General features: G+C 41.6%; 1 protein-coding gene across 5 annotated transcripts in view; it reads left to right on the forward strand.

Moving 5' to 3' along the window:
* LOC132896817 (lck-interacting transmembrane adapter 1) overlaps positions 1 to 16,813 on the forward strand; it is an 81,870-nt gene that overhangs the window by 63,503 nt on the left and 1,554 nt on the right. The window lies entirely within an intron of this gene.

Genomic DNA, 16,813 nt, shown 5'->3' on the forward strand with positions numbered 1-16,813 from the left:
AGTAGAGGTGATGCAACACAGTGGTAAACATGCCGTTGTCCCAACTTTTCTGAAATGTGTTGCTGACGTCAAATTCAAAATGAGCATATATTTTTCAAAAAACAATAAAATTTCTGTTTCAACACTTATGTTGTCTTTGTACTATTTTCAATGAACTATTGGGTTTTCATGATTTGCAAATTATCGCATTCTGTTTTTATTTACAGTTTACACAGCGTCCCAACATTTTTGGAATTGGGGTTGTACTACTACTACTACTAATAATAATAATCATAAATATAGCCACAAGCATCAGTCATTAGGGTCGAAGCACCTTCAACAAATCTTACCCTCGGTGGCTAGTGCTTTTCATTTACACAGAACAATAAAAACTTGAGAGATGAACATACCAAGTTCTGTGAGGATTCCTCACAAGGTTTGATAAGTATGAAATGTCTGAAATTGCATGAAATGTTTCTGAAATAAAAGCTGACTGGCTGAAAGCAGACATGTTTTGGAAGCAACCCAATGGAAATTAAGATTCAGTTAGAGAGTCGTAGAACAATTCCACAAACCAAGTTTCAGCTCAGTTGGATTTTTAGTTGCTGAGGAAGAGCTATTTGAACTTAACTCCACTCCTAGAGACATTCATACCTCAAACTTTGAATACCTCATGACATTGGACTGAACATGTCTTTGAAGTTTCATGTGGACCCATACAACCAGTCCTTAGTAAAAGTAAACACAGCTCCTACTAGTATTGATTGGCATGTGGAGGACGTTGTTTGCAGAGTTCAGCATGATTTTCATAATTTTTGAGAATTAGTCTTTGCTGAGTATTTTGACACCAAGTTTTGGAACATAAGTGAAAAAATTCTAGGACTAGTTTGCAAAAATATATTGAGCATAAATGTGGATATTTGTGTAGCTAAAAGGTCTAAAAGGCAGATTTTTTGTGTGTTCGTGTTCAGCCAAAGGATTATGAGGACAAAAATTTCACAATTAACCTTATTTTCTGGAGATACTTGTTTATTATATACTTGTTTTTGTGTGAAAAACCATGAATAACATTTGAGTTAGTTGTAGGGCTTACTAGTGTGTACCTACAGAAACCTAGCATTCAAGTTTAATGGCAGTAGGTCAATGTTAACCCTGCCTGCTAAAAGCTAGCTGCTGGCAGCTGGCTGGCTGATGTTGGCTATGTTTTTTTTTAAATAATCAGGTCATCATCGAAGATCGACTTACAGATTAGCATAGATATGCAGTCTACCAAATATTAGCTCAGTAGGACTTACAGTTACTCAGAAAGTGTTATTTGAACTTAACCCTGCCTCTAGGTCTGACCACAACATATGCATACGAGCTCAGAATGTTTCCTGTATGTACTTTTCGGGTTTTGTGCAAATCCATGCAACCAACTATGAGTTAAAGGTGTTAGAGTAAATTAGGCTCCACCTCACAAAAATTCATTGGTATGTAATGGCCATATTGTTTATAAATGTCAGCATGTTTTTCTTTATTACTTTCACATTCTTCTGAGTAGTTTGACAGCAATTTTTTGAAGACCCAAAAATCCTAGGACTAGTTTGCAAAAGTAGGTTTCACATATTATGCAAATCATCATAGATTTGATAATTTGATCATTTGGGTGAAGCTGAAATGTTCTAAAATCAATTTGGTATGGATTGAGCAAAATAATCAAACTAAAACAATTAAAAATCCAAAGCAATTTAGCCTTACTTTCAACATAGTTTCCTAATTTTTCTGATTAGAGGCTGTAGATAGATGGGTGGATCTTCAATGTGGAACGCTGCACACTTCTTTCCTTCAGTGTTCACCATCTTAAGGCTCACTCACAACCCGCCGTACGTGCTACTACAGGTGGTCTACAGTAAAAAAATTTGGCAAAACCGTGCTTGAGACTTGCGCGACACTTGCGTGTGTTCACAGTCTTGTGAAAAATCAAGAATGCATACACTACGTACGGGACCCATACTCCTTTTGTACACCTGAACCAAGTTAGCAGCAGGGCTAGTAGGGGCTTTGCGATGACAGTAAGACACACGAGTGACACACAGTCATTGTACGAGTGACGTGCCTCAGAAGTACTACACAAGTACTCCACACTTGCTATTTCTGTGGCCCCCAAGACAGAAGTACATCTCACTTTCTACCCCTATGTGTGGTGTACACGTGACCCGCACGCGACACGAGGGGCAAGACTCTGGGTATATATATACACTATATTGCCAAAAGTATTTGCTCACCCATCCAAATTATCGGAATCAGGTGTTCCAATCACTTCCATGGCCACAGGTGTATAAAATCAAGCACCTAGGCATGCAGACTGTTTTTACAGTTTGGAGCTGGCCCCTTCCTCTTCCAACATGACTGTGCACCAGTGCACAAAGCAAGGTCCATAAAGACATGGATGACAGAGTCTGGTATGGATGAACTTGACTGGCCAGCACAGAGTCCTGACCTCAACCCGATAGAACACCTTTGGGATGATTTAGAGCGGAGACTGAGAGCCAGGCCTTCTTGTCCAACATCAGTGTGTGACCTCACAAATGCGCTTCTGGAAGAATGGTCAAAAATTCCCATAAACACACTCCTAAACCTTGTGGACAGCCTTCCCAGAAGAGTTGAAGCTGTTCTAGCTGCAAAGGGTGGCCCGACATCATATTGAACCCTATGGATTAGGAATGGGATGTCACTTAAGCTCATATGTGAGTCAAGGCAGGTGAGCAAATACCTTTGGCAATATAGTGTATATTGGGGAGGAACTGAGGAACTGATCATGTAAATGTGTAGCATTGTAGAAGGGAAGAAGATGGCTGTCGCCATACCGCCGCAGCGACTGAGGGAGTTGGACCCTTATAGGCAGATGATAGAAGTTGAGGAGCAGCACGAAGCGATATTGTTCTTCAGCCAAAAGACAGATGCAGAATGCTGCAGACATGCTGGTTTTATACCTGTCACACGCAAGTCATGAGTGATTGTCACGTGCTAATCACGTGCGTCACACATGCTTCACAAGTGCAGCCCGTACTCCTTGTGCAGAAAACTGGTAAAATGCAAGTCACATGCATTACACACTCACTGAACACGCACTGATCACGTGCGTCAGACATACGCTTTCCACGGGCTAATGGCGCAATTTTTCCCACGCCTCGAGGAAGTCAGGCGTGCAACCTGTACTTGACAAGTACTTTGCCCGTACTCCTCCCCCAAACTTTCCCCCGGGTTCACCGCAACCCTGCGGCACGACTGCGAGCTACCAAACCCTGCAACCCGTGCGTTAGGGATGTCCCGATCCGATCACGTGATCGGAAATCGGGCCCGATCACATGGTTTCAGACTCGATCGGAATCGGGCATTGCCTCCCGATCAGGGATCGGATATATATCTATATAATATATTCTCATTTTTAACACATCAATAGCTATGCGTTGGCACAGAGTGAGACCAGACCTCTTGTCTCAACACAGCAACATCAACGCGTGCGGCATGACATCACTTTGTAGCGGAGACGCTATTGGTTATTGGCTGCCTGTTGCCGGCAAAGTTGAGCACGGAAGCAGTTCGAAGCGGAAAGCAAAGCATGAGATCTTTTTTTTTTTTCGTTGGATGACAAAAGAAACGGGCTCAAACCTGAAAGGGTAGAAATGCTTGTTTTCATCAAGAAAAACGTTCATTTCCTTAATTGAAATTACTGTACACCACTGTGAGATGTGTTCTTAAAAGCAAATTACCGGCACTGTGGCACTTTATTTTTTTTATTTGTTTACATTCCTGCCAGGTATTTTAAGGTTATTTTTTTTTAATTTGTTATTTATTGTTCAAACTGCCTCACGTAAGTGCTCTGTTTGCTAACGGAGTTGTTGGATGTTAAAATAAGGTGTTAAATAAAAAATGAGGAACATCCTGGATCCGTTTCTTTCCTTGTCTTTATTTTTTATGGATTATAAGAAGTATCTTGGGCGGCACGGTGGTGTAGTGGTTAGCACTGTCGCCTCACAGCAAGAAGGTCCTGGGTTCGAGCCCCGTGGCCGGCGAGGGCCTTTCTGTGCGGAGTTTGCATGTTCTCCCCGTGTCCGCGTGGGTTTCCTCCAGGTGCTCCGGTTTCCCCCACAGTCCAAAGACATGCAGGTTAGGTTAACTGGTGACTCTAAATTGACCGTAGGTGTGAATGTGAGTGTGAATGGTTGTCTGTGTCTATGTGTCAGCCCTGTGATGACCTGGCGACTTGTCCAGGGTGTACCCCGCCTTTCGCCCTTAGGCTCCAGCTTGCCTGCGACCCTGTAGAAGGATAAAGCGGCTAGAGATAATGAGATGAGATGAGAAGAAGTATCGGATCGGGACTCGGTATCGGCAGATACTCAAAATCAAATGATCGGTATCGGATCGGAGGGCAAAAAAACCTGATCGGGACATCCCTACCGTGCGTGTCCGAAACACTTACAGCAGGTTGTGAGTGTGGCATAAGTACATAGCAGAAAGGGAAGGACCACCAACCTATTTTCAGCCAGTTGGAGGAGGGCATGTTGTTGACATCAATGGTGATGTAATTTCCATGTTGCATGAAATATCTTTGCACACACGTGAGGAAAATTAAAAGTAAGTTCATTTTTAAGAGGTGAGCAAAAAAAGGTGGCAGATATTTTTTGGCGGAGTATTCAACAATCACGGTCAAATGTTGCGATCATCATTTCTGGTAAGAGCACAACTTGCCATGTTTGATTTGAGGCAACACTACCTTTTCAAAATTAAAGCACTACTCAAGCAAGTACATAGTATGTGCAGTGTACTGCATGGAAGTGTACTGACGGAATGTAGTAAGTCCCTGACGTTGGGTGGAATGCTGAAACGCAGCAGGCGGGGGATGATGTTCACGCAGACTTTTATTTTTACTTTTGTCATTGCTTTTCAGCTCTGCTCATTCACACACACACCACACAGACGTGTGTTCTGGTTGGGAGACATCCCCTCTCGTTGCTCGCTCCCTCCTTTTCTACCTTACATCCTCACTGCAAAACACACACAGACACAACATTAATTGACAGCAGGTGTACTGACTTTGCCACTCACCTTCCCTGGCCCCTATGCAAATTCAGACACAGCATTTGTTCCTAGGACTCATGGTTCAGCTACAGACCAAACTGTAAACACTTGCACTCATTTTGGCCCGGTCCGGCACATCACGCTTGCCTGAGTATTGGGAACAAGTACTATTTGTTCACCGTGTTTCATAACTTATGGTTTGATTTGCAGTGTTTGTGTTAAGACAGAAGAGAAGAAGAAGAAGAAAAAGAGGAAGCAAGCAAGAAAGAAAAATCCTATCAATTACTTTTGGCGCTTGGAACCCGAACAAATATAGTACACTGTAACCCTGTGATAACAAACTCCTCAGGGACGTCCGAATAGTTTGTTATACCGAAAAGTTAGTAATACTGAAATGGACCCACTTGTCACACCAAACACTCATGTTGTATGTGAAATTTTAGGCACATTCTCGTTAATCACAAATTTCTCCTTCCGAGTCACTATCGCAGTTGACTGAGTGAGTTAAAGGATCACGAACAGAGGTGATGGTTTCTCCGTCCATTATGGAAATGACGGAGGTCACCAGTGTATCGTTGTTAATGTCCTACCACTGACTCGCTATGTTTTCTAAATCTTCACTATTCAGTTCATTCGTGTCTTGCAAATCACCCATGATGTCATTTATGTTGTGCTGTGGGGCTGGGTGGGGGGTATAAAAATGCTGCCAGGGTGGCATGGTGGCGTAGTGGTTAGCACGGTCGCCTCACAGCAAGAAGGTTCTGGGTTTGAACCCAGCAGCTGGCAAGGGCCTTTCTGTGTGGAGTTTGCATGTTCTCCCCGTGTCTGCGTGGGTTTCCTCCGGGTGCTCTGGTTTCCCCCACAGTCCAAAGACATGCGGTTAGGTTAATATGGGACGGCCTTGGGCTGAGGTGGCATTGAGTGAGGCACCTAACTCCCAACTGCTCCCCGGGCGCTGTTAGCATGGCTGCCCACTGCTCTGGGTGTGTGTGCTCATTGCTCATGTGTGTGTGTGCGCGCATGTGTGTGTTCACTGCTTCAGATAGGTTAGATGCAGAGAGGAAATTTCACAAGTGTGTGATGAATAAAGTTGTGCTTTCTTTCTTTCTTTCTTTCTTTCTTTCTTTCTTTCTTTCTTTAACTAGGTGTTAAGTTTAGCGCTGTCAGTAGTCATTTCATCCTTTTAAAGATCCTTTGATCACCATTCTCAATAATTGTTAGCGAGCGACACCTAAACTAGGTGAGTTAATCCTTTGTTTTATGGCGTTAACATGTATTGTTAACTTGAGTGCAGACTTGATAAGTCTGGTGGGAAGAGGAATGCATGACTCAGTGTTTCATGTAAATGGGCGAATGACGGATGTAAGTGTAGGAAGAGTGTTTATTTAGGCAGGCAAACAGTTCAAAAACATAAGCGAGGCACAAACAGAATGACGGAGGCAAAGACGAAAGGCAGAGTCCAAATACATAAAACAATGTCAAAACCAGAAAGACAATACACAGATACAAGGCTTGGTAATGCGAGACACAAGGTACAGTGCGCATACTTCACTATGTCTGTGTGTTTAGAGAGTCCTTATAAGCGCGCGCTATGATCCGGAACAGGTACATAGTACTGTAATTAGTTCTGATGCCCCTTGTAGCATGCAGCGCCAACGCGCGTTATGTTTTTTTTTTTTTTAAGTCTCCGACTCATTGTCTTTAAAGGCAGGGAATGTGAAATTAGTTTGTTATATGCAAAAGTTTGTAGTAAAAGAGTTTGTTATAGTGGGGTTGCAATGTATTAAGAAAAATCCTCGCAAAAACAATAGGGTTCCAAAGACTAGTTGCTTGGCTCTCTAAAAATCCTAACAAACATAATAGGGTTCCAAGCATTAAGTGTTGGCCCCCTAAAAATCAACTACACCACAATTTGGATTGATTAGCCATGTTGTTAACAAAAGTCAAGATGTTTTTGATCATTATTAATTACATTTGGTCATTAATGCTTGGATCCCTAATAAAATTTTTGACTAGACTCGAATCTATAGGTGAACCTATCCTCCACAGCTGCCAATAGTCCCATAATAAGTTCTTCAGCTGTGTTACTTCGAGGTTTCCTTCCATCTTCCCGTATCAACACTGTGCAAGGTTTTACCCCCAGGGTCTCTTACTTAGTGAAAACTTTACTGTTCTCTAACTTCCTAGTTGCCGACTGTGGCTTAGTTCACTCATGGCTGACCTACTTCATCATGTGATCATTGCCTCCATTGAGTTTTCTCTCAGTTACACCTAGGCTACTAGGGAATAGGAATAATGCTTTTTGTGGCAAATTGCAGAATTGCTCATCCCACTGTGCATAAGGAGGTAAAATGTGAAAATGGAGTGAGTATTCATGTTTGTGTTGACAAAATCTGGGCTCTCTGGAAACCGGAAAAGTGTAGTTATCAAAACAGACGTTTCATGCCCAGAATGGGCAGACATGCTGATGTCACAGGGATAGATGGGAAAAGTAAAAAGCCAAAAAAGAACTCTGAGTGTCTTTCCAGGTGGTTGGATGACCTATTGTCAAATGCGGCTCAGCTGAAACCTTTGATGCTGAGGCAGAAGCTACACACAGCGAGAGTTCATGACTGTTGGCAAATTGTCCAGCAGTGGTTGGGAGCCAGATTTTTCTTCTGCTGCTTATTGGATGTTTTCCCCCCCTTTGTTTTCTTTTCACACCATTCTGAAGCTCTGCAGCTGCATATTCAACATTGTCTTGCTGCTACCTGATTGGCTGATTCCATAATTGCATGAATGAGTGGGTGTACAAGTGTCCTAATAAAATGAACAGTGAGTGTAAACTTCAATTCAGCTGTTGGCTGAGTCTGGCATAAAATCTGTCCAGTATCGAACCACATCGAGAAACCAGCTGTTCCAAGAAAATTGTTTTCCGATGGACAAATGCACAGAAAGGTAGGTCCCATGGTCAGAACAATGGGTTCTACTCCACATACACGTCTTAGTTCAAAAGAATGACAGTGGCCTTCATCTGATTATTTAAAGCCCTTCTGTTAGATTGGGCCACATCAGTGAGTCTGTGTGATGCATTGTTTGTGCCCTCATTGCTCTGGAATGCAGTTCCTTTTGGGGTGGCATTTTTCCACATGCATTCCAAGTCAATGGGCCTCATCCAAGAACATTTTTGTATTCCTATATAAAATTCCTCTTACTTTTTTTTGTAAAGTGTATGACTATGCCACCTCATTCAGCGTATGCTCCTAACTTTAGATAACAATGTAAATGACCCTTTGTAAACATGATGTATGCCACCTGCACACAATTCAGCACACATTTATGAGAATTGTAAATTAGCATAATTAATACCACATAAGACTATGTGTCCTACCCCATATGTCAGGAAGTGTTCATTCATGAAAATGGCAACACAGTCTAAAAAGGAGAACCTTACTAGTTTGGAGATTGAAAAGAGATTCAGTTAACCTTAAATTACTGCATAATTTAAGTCATTTTGCAGTTTGAGATGCTCATATTGATTTTGTACTGTTATACAATAGCATCAATAGCCAGTTTTAGTTAATGATGCTATCGTTAGGCTATTGTTATATGATTAAATTTATGCCATCTAAATTCAATTTTAATTACAACATAATTATTTCAGGTGCTTTTTATCTTCATTGTTCAAAATACAACCCCAGTTCCAAAAAAGTTGTGACACTGTATAAAACAAATAAAAACAGAATGTGATGATTTTCAAATCATGGAAAATAGAACAAATACAACATATCAAATGTTGAAACTGAGAAATTTTATTGTTTTTTGAAAAATATATGCTCATTTTGAATGTGATACCAGCAGCACGTTTCAAAAAAAGTTGGGACAGGGGTATGTTTGCCACTGTGTTGTATCATCTCTACTTTTAACATTCTGTAAATGTTTAGGAACTGAGGAGCCCATTTGCTGTAGTTTTGAAAGTGAAACGTCGTCCCATTGTTGCCTGGTGTAGGATTTCTGCTACTGAACAGTTTGGGGTCCCCTTTGTCATATTTATCATTTCATAATGCACAAAATGTTTTCAATGGAAGACAGGTCTGGACTCCAGGCAGGTCAGTTTAGCACCTGGACTCTTTTAATATGGAGCCATGCAGTTATAATGTGTGCACAATGAGGTTTGGCATTGTCTTGCTGAAATAAGCAAGGCCTTCCCTGAAATAAAATGTGATCTGGATGGCAGCATGTTACTCCAAAACCTGTATGTATCATTCAGCATTAATTGTGCCTTCCCGGTTGTGCAAGCCACCTGTGTCATGTGCACTAATGCACCCCCATACCATCACAGATGCTTGTTTTTGAACTGTGTGTTGATAACAAACTGGATGGTCCGTCTCCTCTTTAGTCCGCAGGATGCAGTGTCCATGATTTCTAAAACGAATTTCAAATTTTGATTCGTTAGACCACAGGACCATTTTCCTCTTTGCCTTAGCCCATCGTAAATGAGCTTGGGCCAAAAGAAGGCTGCAGTGTTTCTGGATATTGTTTATATCTGGTTTTAACTTGCATTTGTGGATGCAGTGATGAACTGTGTTCACAGATGATGGTTTTCTGAAGTGTTCCTGAGCCCCTACAGTGACTTCCACTACAGAATCATGTCTTTTAATGTGTCTTTAATGCAGTGTCTCCTGAGAGCTTGAAGATCACAGGCATCCAATGTCAGTTTTCAGCCTTGTCTCTTGCGTACAGAGATTTCTCCAAATTCTCTGAATCTTTTAATGATATTATGTACCATAGATGATGTGATCCCCAAATTCTTTGCAAATTTACATTGAGGAATGTTATTCTTAAATTGTTGCACTGTTTGCCGACGCAGTCTTTCAAGGAGCAGTGAACCCCTCCCCATCTTTACTTCTGAGAGACTCAGCTTGTCTGGGATTCTCTTTTTATACCCAGTCATGTTACTGACCTGTTGCTAGTTAACATAATTAACTAGCAACAGGTCAGTTAACAGCAGGGGTTTTTTTTGTTTGTTTGTTTTGTTTTTTTACATTACACAACTTTTCTGTTCTTTTCGTAGCTGTGTCCCAACTTTTTTGAAACATGTTGCTGGCACTAAATTCAAAATGAGCACATGTTTCAAAAAACATTAAGATTTCTCAGTTTAAACATTTGATATGTTGTCTTCATATTATTTTCAATGAAATATCAAGTTTTCATGATTTGCAAATCACTGCATTCTGTTTTTATTTCCATTTTACACAGCATCCCAACTTTTTTTGGAATTGGGTTTATATTATAATTCAATTTCTAGAGTCAAACTGGACAATGTTAACACAATTATAAAGTATATACATTTTCAAACTTAATTGCTTCAAAGTAATAAAATATACAATCCATTAGCGAGAAACGTGGATTTGGATAACAGCAGACTAATTACACATGACTTCTACAACAAGTCTGGACCACTCATAAATTGTGTTTGTGCCTAAGAGAAAATTCAAAGTATGAGAAGATTGGTGAATGCAGCATGTTCTCCTAAATTACTCGTACAAACAACTTAAGAACAAATCTGTTCGTATGAATGGTTCTTACATGAGGCCCAGTGTCCTACCATCTGCCTTTTCTCTAGAACAGAGGGTGCAGGCAAGCAGTCTTGGCCCCAAACTGTCCACCCTCCTCCTGTCACAGTGATTGGGAAAGATTACTAGTACTGAAGGTGGCCATTCATTTCATCGCAATTAAGCTAGATTCAGTGAAAATGTTACCCATCCTATCACCATAAAGTGTGGCAGACATTATCATTTTACAACAGTTTGGATAGACTGCTGTGGGTAGTTCCTGTTCTTGCTGGCATGCTTGGACTGTTTGCATTCCCTCTGGGGATGTTGGGATTAAGAAAACCTCAGAAGTAGATTCAAATACCACAGACAGGAACATACTCTCATCTCAGTGAGAAGGGCACAGGGTACAACTCTCTGTAGGCTTTTTCTCAAAAAAAGAAGAAAGAAAAAAAGAGAAGATCAGCCTATTATACAAGTTCAGGCAGCATGGCTGTCCCTGGCTGGCCCTCAAATTCTTCCTAATTTTCACGTCCTTGTATGTTACAGTAATGTAGTGACACTCAGTTACCTAAATCACCAGGGTAGCAGAAGGTTAAAGAACCTTCTCCATTTTATGTGGAACCTTTGCAACTTATGAGGGTTATAATAAAACATTAGATAACTCAAGATAACCACCAGCCTGTCTCTTGAAACCACTGTAGCCAAACTCTGTGAGAAGGTTTTAAAGGGAACAATGACCACTGATGATGGCATTTTATAAGGTCACTGTGTGACTTTGTAGTAAAGGTCTTGATGTGCATGTGTACAAGACAGTATCCAGATGGTAAAACACCACCCCTGGCAGTTATTGGGAGTTCATAGAGCAGGATTACAACCCCGATTCCAAAAAAGTTGGGACAAAGTACACATTGTAAATAAAAACGGAATGCAATAATTTACAAATCTCAAAAACTGATATTGTATTCACAATAGAACATAGACAACATATCAAATGTCGAAATTGAGACATTTTGAAATTTCATGCCAAATATTGGCTCATTTGAAATTTCATGACAGCAACACATCTCTAAAAAGTTGGGACGGGGCAATAAGAGGTTGGGAAAAGTTAAAGGTACAAAAAAGGAACAGCTGGAGGACCAAATTGCAACTCATTAGTTCAATTGGCAATAGGTCATTAACATGACTGGGTATAAAAAGAGCATCTTGGAGTGGCAGCGGCTCTCAGAAGTAAAGATGGGAAGAGGATCACCAATCCCCCTAATTCTGCACCGACAAATAGTGGAGCAATATCAGAAAGGAGCTCGACAGTGTAAAATTGCAAAGAGTTTGAACATATCATCATCTACAGTGCATAATATCATCAAAAGATTCAGAGAATCTGGAAGAATCTCTGTGCATAAGGGTCAAGGCCGGAAAACCATACTGGGTGCCCGTGATCTTCGGGCCCTTAGATGGCACTGCATCACATACAGGCATGCTTCTGTATTGGAAATCACAAAATGGGCTCAGGAATATTTCCAGAGAACATTATCTGTGAACACAATTCACCGTGCCATCCGCCGTTGCCAGCTAAAACTCTGTAGTTCAAAGAAGAAGCCATATCTAAACATGATCCAGAAGCGCAGACATCTTCTCTGGGCCAAGGCTCATTTAAAATGGACTGTGGCAAAGTGGAAAACTGTTCTGTGGTCAGACAAATCAAAATTTGAAGTTCTTTATGGAAATCAGGGACGCCGTGTCATTCGGACTAAAGAGGAGAAGGACATCCCAAGTTGTTATCAGCACTCAGTTCAGAAGCCTGCATCTCTGATGGTATGGGGTTGCATTAGTGCGTGTGGCATGGGCAGCTTACACATCTGGAAAGACACCATCAATGCTGAAAGGTATATCCAGGTTCTAGAGCAACATATGCTCCCATCCAGACGACGTCTCTTATAGGGAAGACCCTGCATTTTCCAACATGACAATGCCAAACCACATACTGCATCAATTACAGCATCATGGCTGCGTAGAAGAAGGGTCCGGGTACTGAACTAGCCAGCCTGCAGTCCAGATCGTTCACCCATAGAAAACATTTGGCGCATCATAAAACGGAAGATACGACAAAAAAGACCTAAGACAGTTGAGCAACTAGAATCCTACATTAGACAAGAATGGGTTAACATTCCTATCCCTAAACTTGAGCAACTTGTCTCCTCAGTCCCCAGACGTTTACAGACTGTTGTAAAGAGAAAAGGGGATGTCTCACAGTGGTAAACATGGCCTTGTCCCAACTTTTTTGAGATGTGTTGTTGTCATGAAATTTAAAATCACCTAATTTTTCTCATTAAATGATACATTTTTTCAGTTTAAACATTTGATATGTCATCTATATTCTATTCTGAATAAAATATGGAATTTTGAAACGTCCACATCATTGCATTCCGTTTTTATTTACAATTTGTACTTTGTCCCAACTTTTTTGGAATCGGGGTTGTACATATGTAAACAAGTGTTGCCAGGCAAAACAAACCTCTCGCGGTAGCACTTATGATGAATATGAAGGAAGATATCGCAAAAAAAAAAAAAAGTACCCTATGGGTCCATGTAGCTACTGCTTATAAATAAAATTGTTTTCTGATACCATGTCCATACAGTAAATATAGCGCATATATATATATATATATATATATATATATATATATATATATATATTTATTCTATGAGGCAGTAGCCACAAAAATGAAGCATAATCCAAAAATGAACAATTTAAAAATCACAGAAGTAAAATATACCAAGTGTCTGTACTTTATATTATTCTACTCTTACCTCTTACAGTTTTCGAAACTGAAACCTTCAAACTGAGGTGGACATGCACATGCTGTCGCCATGACCGAAACTCTTATTTCCCAGAAATGGCCTGGCGCTAGAGCTCAGTGGAACACACTTTCCCTCTGTAATAAGCATAAACATGTCTGAAAGCGGTGGCACGGTGGTGTAGTGGTTAGCGCTGTCGCCTCACAGCAAGAAGGTCCGGGTTCGAGCCCCGTGGCCGGCGAGGGCCTTTCTGTGTGGAGTTTGCATGTTGTCTGCGTGGGTTTCCTCCGGGTGCTCTGGTTTCCCCCACAGTCCAAAGACATGCAGGTTAGGTTAACTGGTGACTCTAAATTGAGTGTGAATGGCTGTCTATGGCCCTGTCCACACGGCAACGGATTCAGGTGAATCTGATGAAATTGTTTATCGTTTCGGCCTGGCGTCCACACGGCACCAGCGTTTTGGGTGCCCCAAAACGATATTTTTTGAGAACGGGTTCCAGAGTGGAAAAATCTGGCAACGGTGCCGTTGCGAAGTCATCTGGATGAGTAGAACGGATTTGTTTACGATGATGTCACAACCACATGACTAGAACAAGCAGCACTCTCGCTGTTTTGTATGAACCACTGCATTGCATTCACTTTTGTATACAGCTTTTCTTTTAAATAAACAAGTAACTGAACCATTTCTTGAATTTCTTTTTTTTATTGGATAAGACTGCTTTTCAAAATGTTCACACACAATATAAAAAGTTATATAAATTATATAAAAATGCTTTTCAAAATGTTCACACACAATAAGAAAATTAAGTTATATAAAACTATGCACACTAATAAAACTAATTTGTACACACACAAGGCACGATTTCCTCGCGTAGTCGCAGCCATCTTCTTCTTGTTGTTCTGTGTTTGTTCCTGTGAGTACTTCACGCCGGGTAGAAGAAGGGGTTTATGCGCATGTGTCCTACTTCTTCTATTGTTCTGGTATCTCCGATGGGACCGTCTTACAGCGCACGTAGAGGTGTGGCATGTGTATTGCATCGTTTTCAGCAAGCGTTGCGTTGCCATATGTACCTGATATTTTACTGATCCGTTGCCCATGTGGACGCGATATTTTTTTAAATAAAATCTCGTTGCCGTTGTCGTGTGGATGTAGCCTATGTGTCAGCCCTGTGATAACCTGGCGACTTGTCCAGGGTGTACCCCGCCTTTTGCCTGTAGTCAGCTGGGATAGGCTCCAGCTTGCCTGTGATCCTGTAGGACAGGATAAAGCGGCTAGAGATAATGAGATGAGATGAGATGGGGGGCTCATCTCATTATCTCTAGCCGCTTTATCCTGTTCTACAGGGTCGCAGGCAAGCTGGAGCCTATCCCAGCTGACTACGGGCGAAAGGCGGGGTACACCCTGGACAAGTCGCCAGGTCATCACAGGGCTGACGCATAGACACAGACAACCATTCACACTCACATTCACACCTACGGTCAATTTAGAGTCACCAGTTAACCTAACCTGCATGTCTTTGGACTGTGGGGGAAACCGGAGCACCTGGAGGAAACCCACGCGGACATGGGGAGAACATGCAAACTCCGCACAGAAAGGCCCTCGCCGGCCACGGGGCTCGAACCCGGACCTTCTTGCTGTGAGGCAACAGCGCTAACCGCTACACCACCGTGCCGCCCCATGAGATGAGATGTCTGAAAGCAATTTCTTTAGTCTAGTCCATTTATTTCGAATGGTAAACTGAATTGTATACACTCACCAGTCATTTCAATTGGAACACGTGTGTGCGCATGCAAAGTACGTGATTGTTACACTCTTACATTTTTACAGCACGATGACATAGTGGCTAGCGCCTCTATATGAGGCAGTAGCCACAACAAAAACGATTTTGACCTTTTTGGTGACCTTGACTGGATGACCCTTGAAATGTTGGAGGTTCTATTTGAGACCAATGCCCATCTATCCTGAAAGGTTCATGAAGATTGGTCCAGCTATTTTCCCGTAATATCGTTAACAAAACAAACAAACAAACCCGACCGAAAACTGTACTTCGCCCCCTGGTGGACTCCATCTTGGGCAAGGTAATTAAGCATATTCCTATCCTTGCAGGGATGGGTTCCCACCAGGGTTAACATTTCCTTGTCATTTCAGTTCTTGGAAAATATTCTAACTGCTGTCATGGTCACTGAATTGAATTAAATTAGCTGGACTGGACTGGGTGAGTGAGTCAGTAAGTGTCGGTTAATGAACAACACTTTCTGAACAGCTGCATTTTTGTAAGTTTTGAAACTTCTATCTGCTGACTCCCTCCTCCCCCGCACAGCACAGTACACGTCTACCTACTGGGTCAGCGCCGTGCTGCAGCAGCTTTGCTGTGGAAACAGCATTTTTAATCACTGTCAAGTATGGTTCCCCTGGTGGATCCAATGGCAATCTGGGAAAATTACAACCCTCTGAAGGTTTTCTCAACAGCTGCAGTTTTATAAGTTTTTTTTTTTTTAAATTTCTATCTGTTGACCCCTACACCCCCACACAGAAGAGTACACATCGCTCAACACAAAGCAAGGTTGAGCTTAATTAACACAGGAAAAACACAGTGAGGACAAATGCAGAAACACTCGCTGAGCTCTGTGTTCAGGGGTGGTGCTTCAACTAGGCAGTCTTATTAACAGGCTTATTTACAGCACACCACAACGATAGCACAGTTGTCTGACATCATTGTGTTTCCAAGTATTCTCTTCTCCCACCACCCTCCTTACACTGACAAACAAATGCCATAAAGGTCACTCTCTGTCTGAACTGAATTCTTTACTACAAATTCTCATTACACATTCACATGCCATTTGGCTTGAAATGGTAGGCATCACTCGTGTAAAATATCCTTTATAATATTAGCATCTGTACATTTGTGTGTGTGCGTGTGTGTGCGCGCGTGCGCATTGGTGGGGGATGGGGGGCACGCAGACTAAAACTGCAGGGCTTTATCTGAATCACTGTGTGTTTTTCTGCAGCTAACTCAGTTTGAGATGTGTGTTCTCTCTGGTCAGTTTTTGTGGTAAAAGTTTAACAGGATTATCTGGCGGTTAGGTAACACTGAAGCCAGTTCCAGAAGATAAGAGCATTTACATTGGCACTGGCTCTCATTGTCAAAGTGGGTCATAATTATGCTGTATGCAAGCAAATTTATTTAGCATACATTCCCCTGCAAGCTCAAACCACACACATGCACACAAACCACCGTACTTGTTTAGACATGTTTAGACAGGTCTAAATGGGATTGAGGGAATACTCAAACCAAAAGGATTATATACATACGGTGAATGAACATGAACAAACGAAAACTTATTAGCATAAATAGCAGGCAGCACGAGTATTAAATCTGGCTAACTAGGCAACCAACTTCATTCATCAAATGACCTACATTACCTTTGTGCTAATAA

The sequence above is a fragment of the Neoarius graeffei genome, chromosome 13 (genome assembly GCF_027579695.1).
Source record: "Neoarius graeffei isolate fNeoGra1 chromosome 13, fNeoGra1.pri, whole genome shotgun sequence".
NCBI lineage: Eukaryota > Metazoa > Chordata > Actinopteri > Siluriformes > Ariidae > Neoarius > Neoarius graeffei.